Source organism: Lygodium microphyllum, chromosome 27 (assembly GCF_053477565.2).
Source record: "Lygodium microphyllum isolate KBCC chromosome 27, Lygodium_microphyllum_v1.1.10, whole genome shotgun sequence".
NCBI classification, from domain to species: Eukaryota; Viridiplantae; Streptophyta; class Polypodiopsida; order Schizaeales; family Lygodiaceae; genus Lygodium; species Lygodium microphyllum.
Genome location: NC_141161.1, coordinates 39,236,618 through 39,246,537, shown reverse-complemented (window position 1 = coordinate 39,246,537; position 9,920 = coordinate 39,236,618). Strand labels below are relative to the sequence as shown.

Below are 9,920 nucleotides of genomic sequence, written 5' to 3'. Positions count from 1 at the left end.
CCGTCAACTTCTCACACAAGGAATCCACTTTGTGTACGAGCCTCAGCAAATAAATATAGTTTTACGAAATCCACCGCAAAACCTCATAGAATCCACTGTGGAATAAAAACCTCACAAAATCCACCGTGGTCTCATGAAATCCACCGTGGAATATACCTCCTAGCATCAACTGCATGGGACCACATACATTAGAATGTGTTAGAGCCAGAGGCTAATCCATACACATAGAGCAAGACTTTTTATGAGTGTTATGTGCCAACTAGCCATAAAGACAATGATTACATGAATCAAAATGTGAGTAATCAAGAGACGAAAGAGACTCCAAACGAGTAAGTACTTTCATTTCTTTCAAAGACATGTGCCCAAGGTGAGGATGCTATGAAGATAAATATGTAAATTGGTCACGTCCAATATGTGGTCAAACAAACTCACATACAAACAAAGGATAGAGGCTCCGAACCTTGGCACCTCAAGTAAAAACAAGGTGACCATGGGTAAACTTCCATACATAATCACCACAAGAGACATGATATCCTGCATCATCTAACTCTCCAGCAAAAATTAAGATTTTGCTCAAAGCCAGTACATGACATACATTATGCAAAACAAAAGAGTTGCATGAAGCAAACTATATTCTAGCATCCCAATGCCAATGATATCCAATGTAGTATCATTTTCCACTCTCGTAGGACATGTAATGCTGCAATAGGCATGAAACCAATCATTATGCGGGGTAACATAGAAAGAAGACCCCGAATCAAGTAATCAACACTCAAAGTAAGTAGATGAAGCATCAGTGAATTGAGTAGCATCAAGAGACAAGCAACTAAGATATAGGCATCATGAGACTTAGTATGCACTACATTTATCTCTTCAATCTTCATGCTAGACTTACTAGGGACTATGCTATGATTGTTGGACTTTGCATTATCTTACGGTTTCCCCTTGCCTTTCTCATTATACCTATCATGGCACATTTTAGGGCACTACGGCCTAATATGATCCTATTGCCCACAATAATGACATGTCAAGGAAGACTTACATATACTACCTATAAAAATGACATGTCAAAGAATACTTACATCCATGGGACTTAGTACGAGAATACCCACAAGATTGAGACTTGCCCTTGTCAGGTTGGGAGTCTCTGCCACGACTAGTATTTTCATTACCACCATTTCTCCCTCTAATAGTCATTGCATGAGAAGTGCATGTTGCATCAATATTCTTTTTGTTTGCTTCTTCTGTTAGTAGAGCACTCTCTACATCGCTACATTTAAAATTTCCCTCAAGGAGATGAGCACTCATAGCAATAAGAAAGGTGTCCCATGGCTTAGGTAGTGTAATAAGCAAGAACGAAGACTTAACATTATCTTCAAATTAAATGCCTTGCGATACATGCTGAACTGAAAATGAAATGAAACTCATTCAAATGAGTAGACATAGCCGTACACTCCTTGATGCGAAGATCCACAAGCTTCTTTGGCTAGTACAACTGAGATGCAGGACTTTGCTTGTCATAAGGAATACAAATCTATTTCCATAATACATAAGCACTACCCTCAATGTCAATAACATTAAAATATACCTACTTTGATAGTGACAAAATGATAGTGGATTTGCATAGCTCATCAAGTTGTTCTACCCAATCCTCTATATCATAAAGCTAGGGCTTTATGCCCTCTAACTTCAATTTAACTTGTCACTTATGCACAAAGAGTTGGCATATATGTATCTTCCAATATGGGAAGTTATTGCCACCAAGCTTTTCAATATTGAAAATAGCACTATTGGATGATGAACGTGCCATAATGACTACAAATGACAAGGATATGGTATGCTCTAAATTCAGCAAAATGGCCCCAAAACATATGCAAAAGGGCGCAAATGAATGAGGGTACAACTATCCACAAATTGCAATCAAAAGAGTTTCAAAACTAACTGTCCACTCTCCAAAAGAATGTTGAAAATAGTAATTACAAAAATGTTGAAATAAAGATAGTAGTATATATCAATTTAATTGTGGCCAAATAGCTAAGGAATCAAGCTCCCACTACTTAGGATATCTAAGTAGAAACCATGATAGAGAGAATGCAAATAGCAATGAATGAGCATAGACATTGGTACCAAAGACTTTCATAAACTCAAAGTATTAGTAAACCATACATCCCATAAGCATATACATCATGCATGTTAGAAGATCTCAAGAGCAACTACATAGATCCCCCAAATGCACAACTGACTGAGCAAAGAGTAATGACGCTTAGTACATAACCAATATGCATGTATACATCACTAACAAACTGCAGCTAACATCCTCTCTATGGAGAGATCTCTCACAAATCGGGCTAGTCCGAACTCCCAATATGAAGCTATACAAACCCCCTTGGTATAGGGCTTTTGCGATAAGTCATTGGGGGAGGCCTAGTGCATATTTGAGAATCTATCCATGTGGACATAATATGTCTTTTTCAAAGTATATAAACAAGGCAACCAACCTATTCTCTGCTAGAAAACTATCTCTTTTTCAAAGCAACAATTAGATCTTACAATTATTCCAACAAATAAAACAACTTCCTTTGAATTTGTTACAAGCAAAGATATGATCTAGTATTTAAAAAATAGAAATTAGGTATTAAAAATTTAGTGATTAGTTAAACAATTACTTTTGAAAGACTAGTATAAGTAGGTGTTAAAATAATCAATAATTACTTAAATAATTAGTATGCTTTAATATTAATAATTAACTAGTTATTAATAATTAGGTGTTAAAAAAGTGTAAATATTTTTGCACTTTGTTATTAGAAATTAGTGTTAGTTATTAATAATAATTAATTGCACATGTGCGCACACGCGTGCGTACATGTGTGTGTGTGTGTGTGTAATTAAGAATTAGCATTAGTTATTGGTAATTAGACAATAACACTTAGAATATAATTATTTATAAATAGGCTAGTTTCTAATAAATAGTAATAAGTTGTTTGTAATTAGTTATGAGTTAGTATTAAAAATGTTAGTATTAGTTAGTTTTTAAAAATTGGTAATGGTGTTAAAATTTTATGATTAGTTATTAGGTGTTAAAAAGTAGAAATTAGTTAAATAATTAGTTGTTTACAAATTAAGAATTAGGCGTCCCAAATAATTAGTATTAGTTAGTATTAAAAACATGAGAGAGAGAGAGAGAGAGAGAGAGAGAGAGAGAGAGAGAGAGCTAGTTAGTATTAGTTGGTTTGTAATAGGTCTTTAAAAACTAGAAATTAGTTAAATAATTATCATTTAATAAATTAAAATTAGATATTCAAAATAATTAGTATTAGTTAGTATTAAAAAAGTTAGAGAGAGAGAGAGAGAGAGAGAGAGAGCTAGGTAGTGTCAGTTGGTTTGTGATTCCATAACTATATTTAGTTAGTATTAAAAAGTGTTTAAGTCCAGCATGAAGATTGAAGAGATAAATATAATGCATACTAAGTTTGATGATGTCCATATACTAGTTGCTTGTCTCTTAATGCTACTCAATTCATTGATGCTTCATCTACTTATTTTGAGTGTTGATTATTTGATTCGGGTCTTCTTTCTGTGTTACCCTGCATAATGATTGGTTTCATGCCTATTGTAGCATTATAGGTCCTATGAGATTGGAAAATGATGCTACCTTGGATTATAGTTTGCTTCATGCAGCTCTTTTGTTTTGCATAATGTACGTCATGTACTGGCTATGACCAAAATCTTACTTTTTGCTGGAGAGTTAGATGATGCAGGATATCATGTCTCTTGTGGTGATTATGTATGGAAGTTTACCCACGGTCACCTTGTTTTTGCTTGAGGTGCCAAAACTGGCAGCCTCTATCCTTTGTTTGTATGTGGGTTTGTGACCATATATCGGATGTGACCAATTTACATATTTATCTTCATGGCATCCTCACCTTGGGCACATGTATTTGAAAGGAATGAAAGTACTTACTAATTTGGAGTCTCTTTCACCTCTTGATTACTCACATTTTGATTCACGGAATCATTGTCTTTATGGCTGGTTAGCACATAACACTCATAAAAAGTCTTGCTCTATGTGTATGGATTAGCCTCTGGCTCTAACACATTTTGATGTATGTGGTCCCATGCAGTACTTTGTGATATTTATTGATGATTATTTGTATAAGGTTTGGACTTATCCCATTAAGTAGAAAGTGGATGTTCATTCTACATTTCAATGCTTTGTCACTATTGTTGAACCAATTTGGATATAAGCTAAAATGCCTAAGGTTTGAAAATGCAGTAAATATGTTTCTAAGGCATTTGAGGAGTTCTGTGATGAAGAAGGTATTAAGTGTTAGTTGACCGCTCCATATACCCACTCGAAATTGTATTCTAGAGTGCATGAGTATGATTATTCAAGAAAGAGTCCATAGTATACTTAGTCCTGCAAGCTAACTCTAATACTTTTAGACTAAGGTGGTTATTACTGCTGTGTATCTCATTAATAGATCTCCATGCACTTCTCTTGGTTGTCAAGTTATAAAGGAGGTATAGTCTAGAAAAACTCTGTCATATGCTCATTTGAAGGCCTTTGGATGTGAGGCTTTTTGCTATATTTTCAAAAACAAGTGCAATAAGTTAGATCTAAAGTCTATCAAATGCATCTTTCTTGGTTATAGGGATGCATGTGAGATGGGAAATCACCTTTGCTCGAAAGGTTATCTGTAGCCATGATGTGATTCTTCATGTGAGGAGAAGATAATTAAGAAGCATGACCATGTAATTGAAGTATGCATGGTAGTCTTTCAAGAGGAGCCTCCTATTATCCTAAAGCCAATTCTAGTGAGACAACCTATTGTAGTTGATGATGTAGTTACAACGATCAGCTTATTGTGTAGGATCATGCTATTACACAGAGAGGACATGCCCCACAACTAGCTTGAGGCACTCTACTAGAGCTTCACATCCTTCTAATCTCTATGAGCCCTCTATGGAATATGTCATGGTGGTGACAGACTTTGCTAAGTCACTTACCAATGAGGAGGCTATCAGAGAGGTGACTCTCATTCTTGGGAGAGGGCTATACATTCTAATTTGATTTTTTGCAAAAAAACTATACATGGGACTTGGTTTCCTTGCCTAACGATTTGATGCTTTCATGCATTTGTAGGGGTATTTTTGCATTGATATGGATCCACATTTATACATAAAGAAGGCCTGAAGATAGCCTTATTATTGTGGTGCTTTATGTTGATGATACGCTTATAACTGGGAGTACTCATACCAAGTTAGGTACTTTGAAGACTCTAGTCAAGAGGAGCTTTGAGATGATGAAGCAAATGGTACATGCCTCACACATACTTGGTATACACATTAGATGCAATTACTTTAGGGAACTTCTCTACTTGTCCTAAAAGGAGTACATCCATAGAGTATACAAGATGGTAAGCTTATTTAATATCCTTTATCTTCTCATGTGAAGGTTAGTTAGGCCGATTGTCCATAGTTAAATGATGAGAGGTCCAAGATGGCCAAAGTTCCATATACATCTGCAATGGACAGTTTGATGTATGCCATAATAGCCCCTCATCTTAATATAGCATTTGTAGTGGGAATTGTGGGACACTATTTGGCTGCATCTTGTAGGCCATATTGGGACACTGTGAAAGGTATCATGAGATACCTAAAAGGCACAACAGACATGTATATTTGCTAATATGGTAGCCAAGATACATGACTCGTTGGTTAGTTTGACTTCGACTATGCAAGACATGCAGACAATAGAAAGTCCACCTTTTGATATATCTTCACCTATACTAGAGGTGCTATCTTTTGCATGTCCAAGGCACATAAATGCATGGACTTGTCTATTATTGAGGTTGGCTACATTGCAACCACTAAGGATTGCAAGGAGGCCCTATGATTAGCCCCTCTACTTGCAAATCTTGGTATGCCTATGACTTCTACACTACATTCGGATTTGATGAGTACAATTTAGTAAGGCCCGTAGGTCTTCCATTCAAAGACAAAGCACATTCAAGTGCACTATCACTTCATCAGGGAGGTGCTAGAGGACAAGTCCATTGAGTTTATCAAGATACTCTATAGATACAAATCTTGCAAATCTACGCACTAAAAGTCTCCAAGTGGAATGATATGCCTTCTTGAGAAGGTTGATGGGCATATGATAATATGATGTATTTCCTTATCCTATTGTACTCTATGTATAGGTTGCACTTTTTTCTTTTTTCTTTTGCTCCTCATGAGGCACACTCACCTTTAAGTGGGAGGTTGTTGGAAGTAAAGGCACTTGTGCCTAGCTACCCATATTTACTCATTGTACAATGTACCTACACACCTATACATTGCATGTGGTGGATGCCCATTACTATCATTTTATTCTTTATTCTTTTAGTGACCATTGAATAAGGAATAACCGATTACACATTGTGATAGTTGGAGTTCCCACATGTGATCTCTCTCTCTCTCTCTCTCTCTCTCTCTCTCTCTCTCTCTCTCTCTCTCTCTCTCTCTCTCTCTCTCTCTCTCTCTCTCTCTCTCTCTCTCTCTCTCTCTCTCTCTCTCTCTCTCTCTCTCTCTCTCTCTTGCTCCATTTGCTATATAGCTCTTGCTTTCTCTTGTGTGCTTTCAATCGGGCTCTACCTTTCACATGCATAAATGTCATAATGATATTTTAATCATTAAAATTGCGATAAAAGATGCACCCTATTTTTGGGCAAATCCTATTGTTTTCTAAATAAATACTAAATAATATATTTATAAGTAAATATCAAATAAAACATCATTTAATTAATTAATAGTAAGTTGACTAAAGCTTCTATGTATGATTATTTTCAAATCTTGAAAATCTAACTATTAAATAAATAGATAATCGATTGTTTCAAAATCGTTTCTTAGGGGATTATAAGTTTTTTAAAGAGATTATATATTATTACTTAGGTGAAAGAATACCTATTTTTATATGTGGGAAGGAATAGCATCATTGACTATCATTTTCCCTGTGCCACCCGCCACGTTCGAGGGCCCTACCTATTTGAATCCATGATAGATGGAGAGAAAATAAATAGGTAGGATGAGATAAAGAAGGTGGTAGGATGAGATAAAGGAATAAGGAAGCAGGTAGGAAGAGATAATAGATGATGGATGAGGAAAAAGGAAGTGGGTAGGAATCATGGTTTTAGACTTCACCTTATCACTTTCCCTCGAATGTGCAAGTATATCATTGCTCCTCTCTTCTTGGCATTACTCTACTCTCCCTTTTGGCGGGGGGGGGGGGGGGGGGGGGGGGGTGGATGGATTCTATTTAGGTCATAGGATCTCTAACATGTCAATGTGTGGCAAGAGGAGGGTAAAAGATCTAATTTTCTTTAATGCAAAATTCAACGTTGTCGAAGGATTTTCGAAAGCAAAGTCGCGACCACAGAGGTTCTTGAAAAATTCCAAGATAGAAGATTCCTCAATTCCGAAGGTCTTCAAATGCAGGCGCTTACTTCCTTAGGTGTTAGAAGAGATTAGGATGATGACAATAAAACTCATGTCACTGTTATACCTATCTTAATCTGCAAAATTCCCATAGCTGAAGACTTTTCACAAAAAGTCAGAATTGGGATTATAGCTCAAGCAACAGTCAAAGTCACTCATAAATACAACAGTTGCTTCCTCCTATAGCTTCTAATCCTCAATTTCCATAGCTCTCAGTTACTTTGGGTGCATTCCTAAAGAGCACAATGTCCATGTACAACTTGATGGTTGTCAGCCAGAGATTCCAATATTTAGCAGTCATAAAGGGATGTATATTGAGGGTAAGATGATAGGGCATTTATGTGGCTGGGCCTCTTTATGATGACATAGAATATGCTATTGAAGCTGCCAAGTCTGGGTACTATCTTGAAGCAAATGATGACCGGTCTTTTTCCTGTCAAAAGCTTGGCCAGATTGTCGTTCACATCATTCCTAGCAATCAAGCTAAGGATTATTTACCTTCTGTTTTGCTTTCACTTAATGGGTACCATGGCTTCCAAAAAAAATGCAATTACAAGCTCAGGTGGAGCTTATGCTTTTGACAGTCTTTCCCCTAAGAGCTTCTTCTTGCGTCCTCTTTTGAAAGAGTACAGCTTTTCACCTGAGACATCATAGGGAGATGCATGCAAGCTTCCTTCAACAATTACTCACAAACATCTCGACCACCATTGAAATGCTCTGTCCCGAAATTATTTTCAATGAGGTGCATTGCAAACAATATTGGGACACTGATTGCGTTCCTTACTTCTGTTAGTTCATTGATTTAAAACATGGCCAAGAATGTGCTCATCGTCTTCAGGCTATTTGCGAAATCTCGTATGGCAAGCACATGCGATAGATCTAACTTCTTGTAGATGTGAATCTTATTCTGTGTGTGAGGTGCAAGATGACGATTAGAGAAAGCATAAAATGGTTACAGAATTCTGTGAGAAGCGCGATAAGACTTCAATCGATGTTTGCTTTCCTTCTAATTCCTTAGCTATGTCAATCTAATTCTTCTGCCCGTTGCTTGCGTCTTCCGCCTTTGTTTTTTATCTCCCCCGAGAAACATTCAATCCTCTGTTTTTTCTTCAGGCTCCTCCTTTACCAGAAAAGCTGCCTTCCCACAATAGGCCGATGTCATCTAAAAGGCTAGAAAAAGCACATAGAAACAGTAGAGGAAGTGACCACTGGATTTTAACAAGCGAATTAGAGTACTCCACCTCTTTCATAGCGGTTCTCTTCCTAAGATACAGAATGATAGCCTTCGAGAAAAATACTGAAGCTACCACTGGAACCTGCAATAGATTATACAGCCAATAGTACTTGCTACATGTCTTCGTGTAGTTCTTTAAAGCCTGCAAGACCAAGAAAGATATCCACACATAAAAATAGCGATGCAATACTGGTCCACTTCACTTTTGGGGATGAATGTTCAAAACCAGTGAAGTCTGCAGGCAAAGCCTCATAGTCTCCATTTTCAAGACTTGCTTCACAAGGTGCACACCAAGTCTTTTCTTCCTTAACCACCCTCTTTTCAAGTGTCTCCTTCTTCCATAGAGAGATTCCATTGAAGAATGTTTTCAATGAAGTCCCAGTGAAAAGCACTAAGAGCAGAATAGTGACTATCCAATTTGGAAATATCACATTGAAGACCACCCCAATGCTGATTCCCAACATCAATGCAGGTTGGAAAATCAAAGCAAGATCGTAATCAATAATTGGAGAAGAAAGCCCAAAATTGTACAAGACAGATGCAGCAACACTTCCCATGATCATACATTTAGAAAGAGCTGTAGAAGACTTTTGATCAAATCCCATCACTAGTGTCAGCATTGGAACAAAGATCCCACCTCCACCTACACCTCCGACACATCCTAGTGACCCACCCACAAAGGCAATTATGGTTCCCACTATGACCCGCTAGTTAAATTCCAAATCCGGCCAAACATGATCATATGCACTCTCCTTGAGATCGAATTCTCTCGGCAGGAGTTGTATGGATGAGAAATAAGGCCATGTTGTTCTCTGACACCATACTCTCTCTTTGAAGATAAGCCTTCTGCATGTGCCCACTCATTGCTGCAATCAAGCACAACAGTGTGCCAAACAAAACAAGTGAGAGCATGGATTTGGTATCACCATGTTTGTAAAATCCACTTTGGAAGACGTCCATAGACCTGTGATGAGTCCCAATCCACAAGAAGGGTGATCTAGAAATAGTTATTTAACTGGTCAGCCCCTTCATGTTTCCAGACCCCTCTCCACTATACTACCCATGTAAAACAAAATACAAACACAACAACTAAATATGTACAAAGTAACAAATGTCACACACACAACTTTTTGGTGGATTCCACACCTCGGATGCGCAGCAGTACGACAATGTGTTGATTAGGAAAGAGATAGTATGAAATATCTAGATA

General features: G+C 37.2%; 1 pseudogene; it reads right to left on the bottom strand.

The window, feature by feature from the left end:
* Positions 1-8,585: 8,585 nt before the first annotated feature.
* On the bottom strand, positions 8,586-9,670 carry LOC148012233 (sulfite exporter TauE/SafE family protein 3 pseudogene; annotated as a pseudogene).
* Positions 9,671-9,920: the final 250 nt, after the last annotated feature.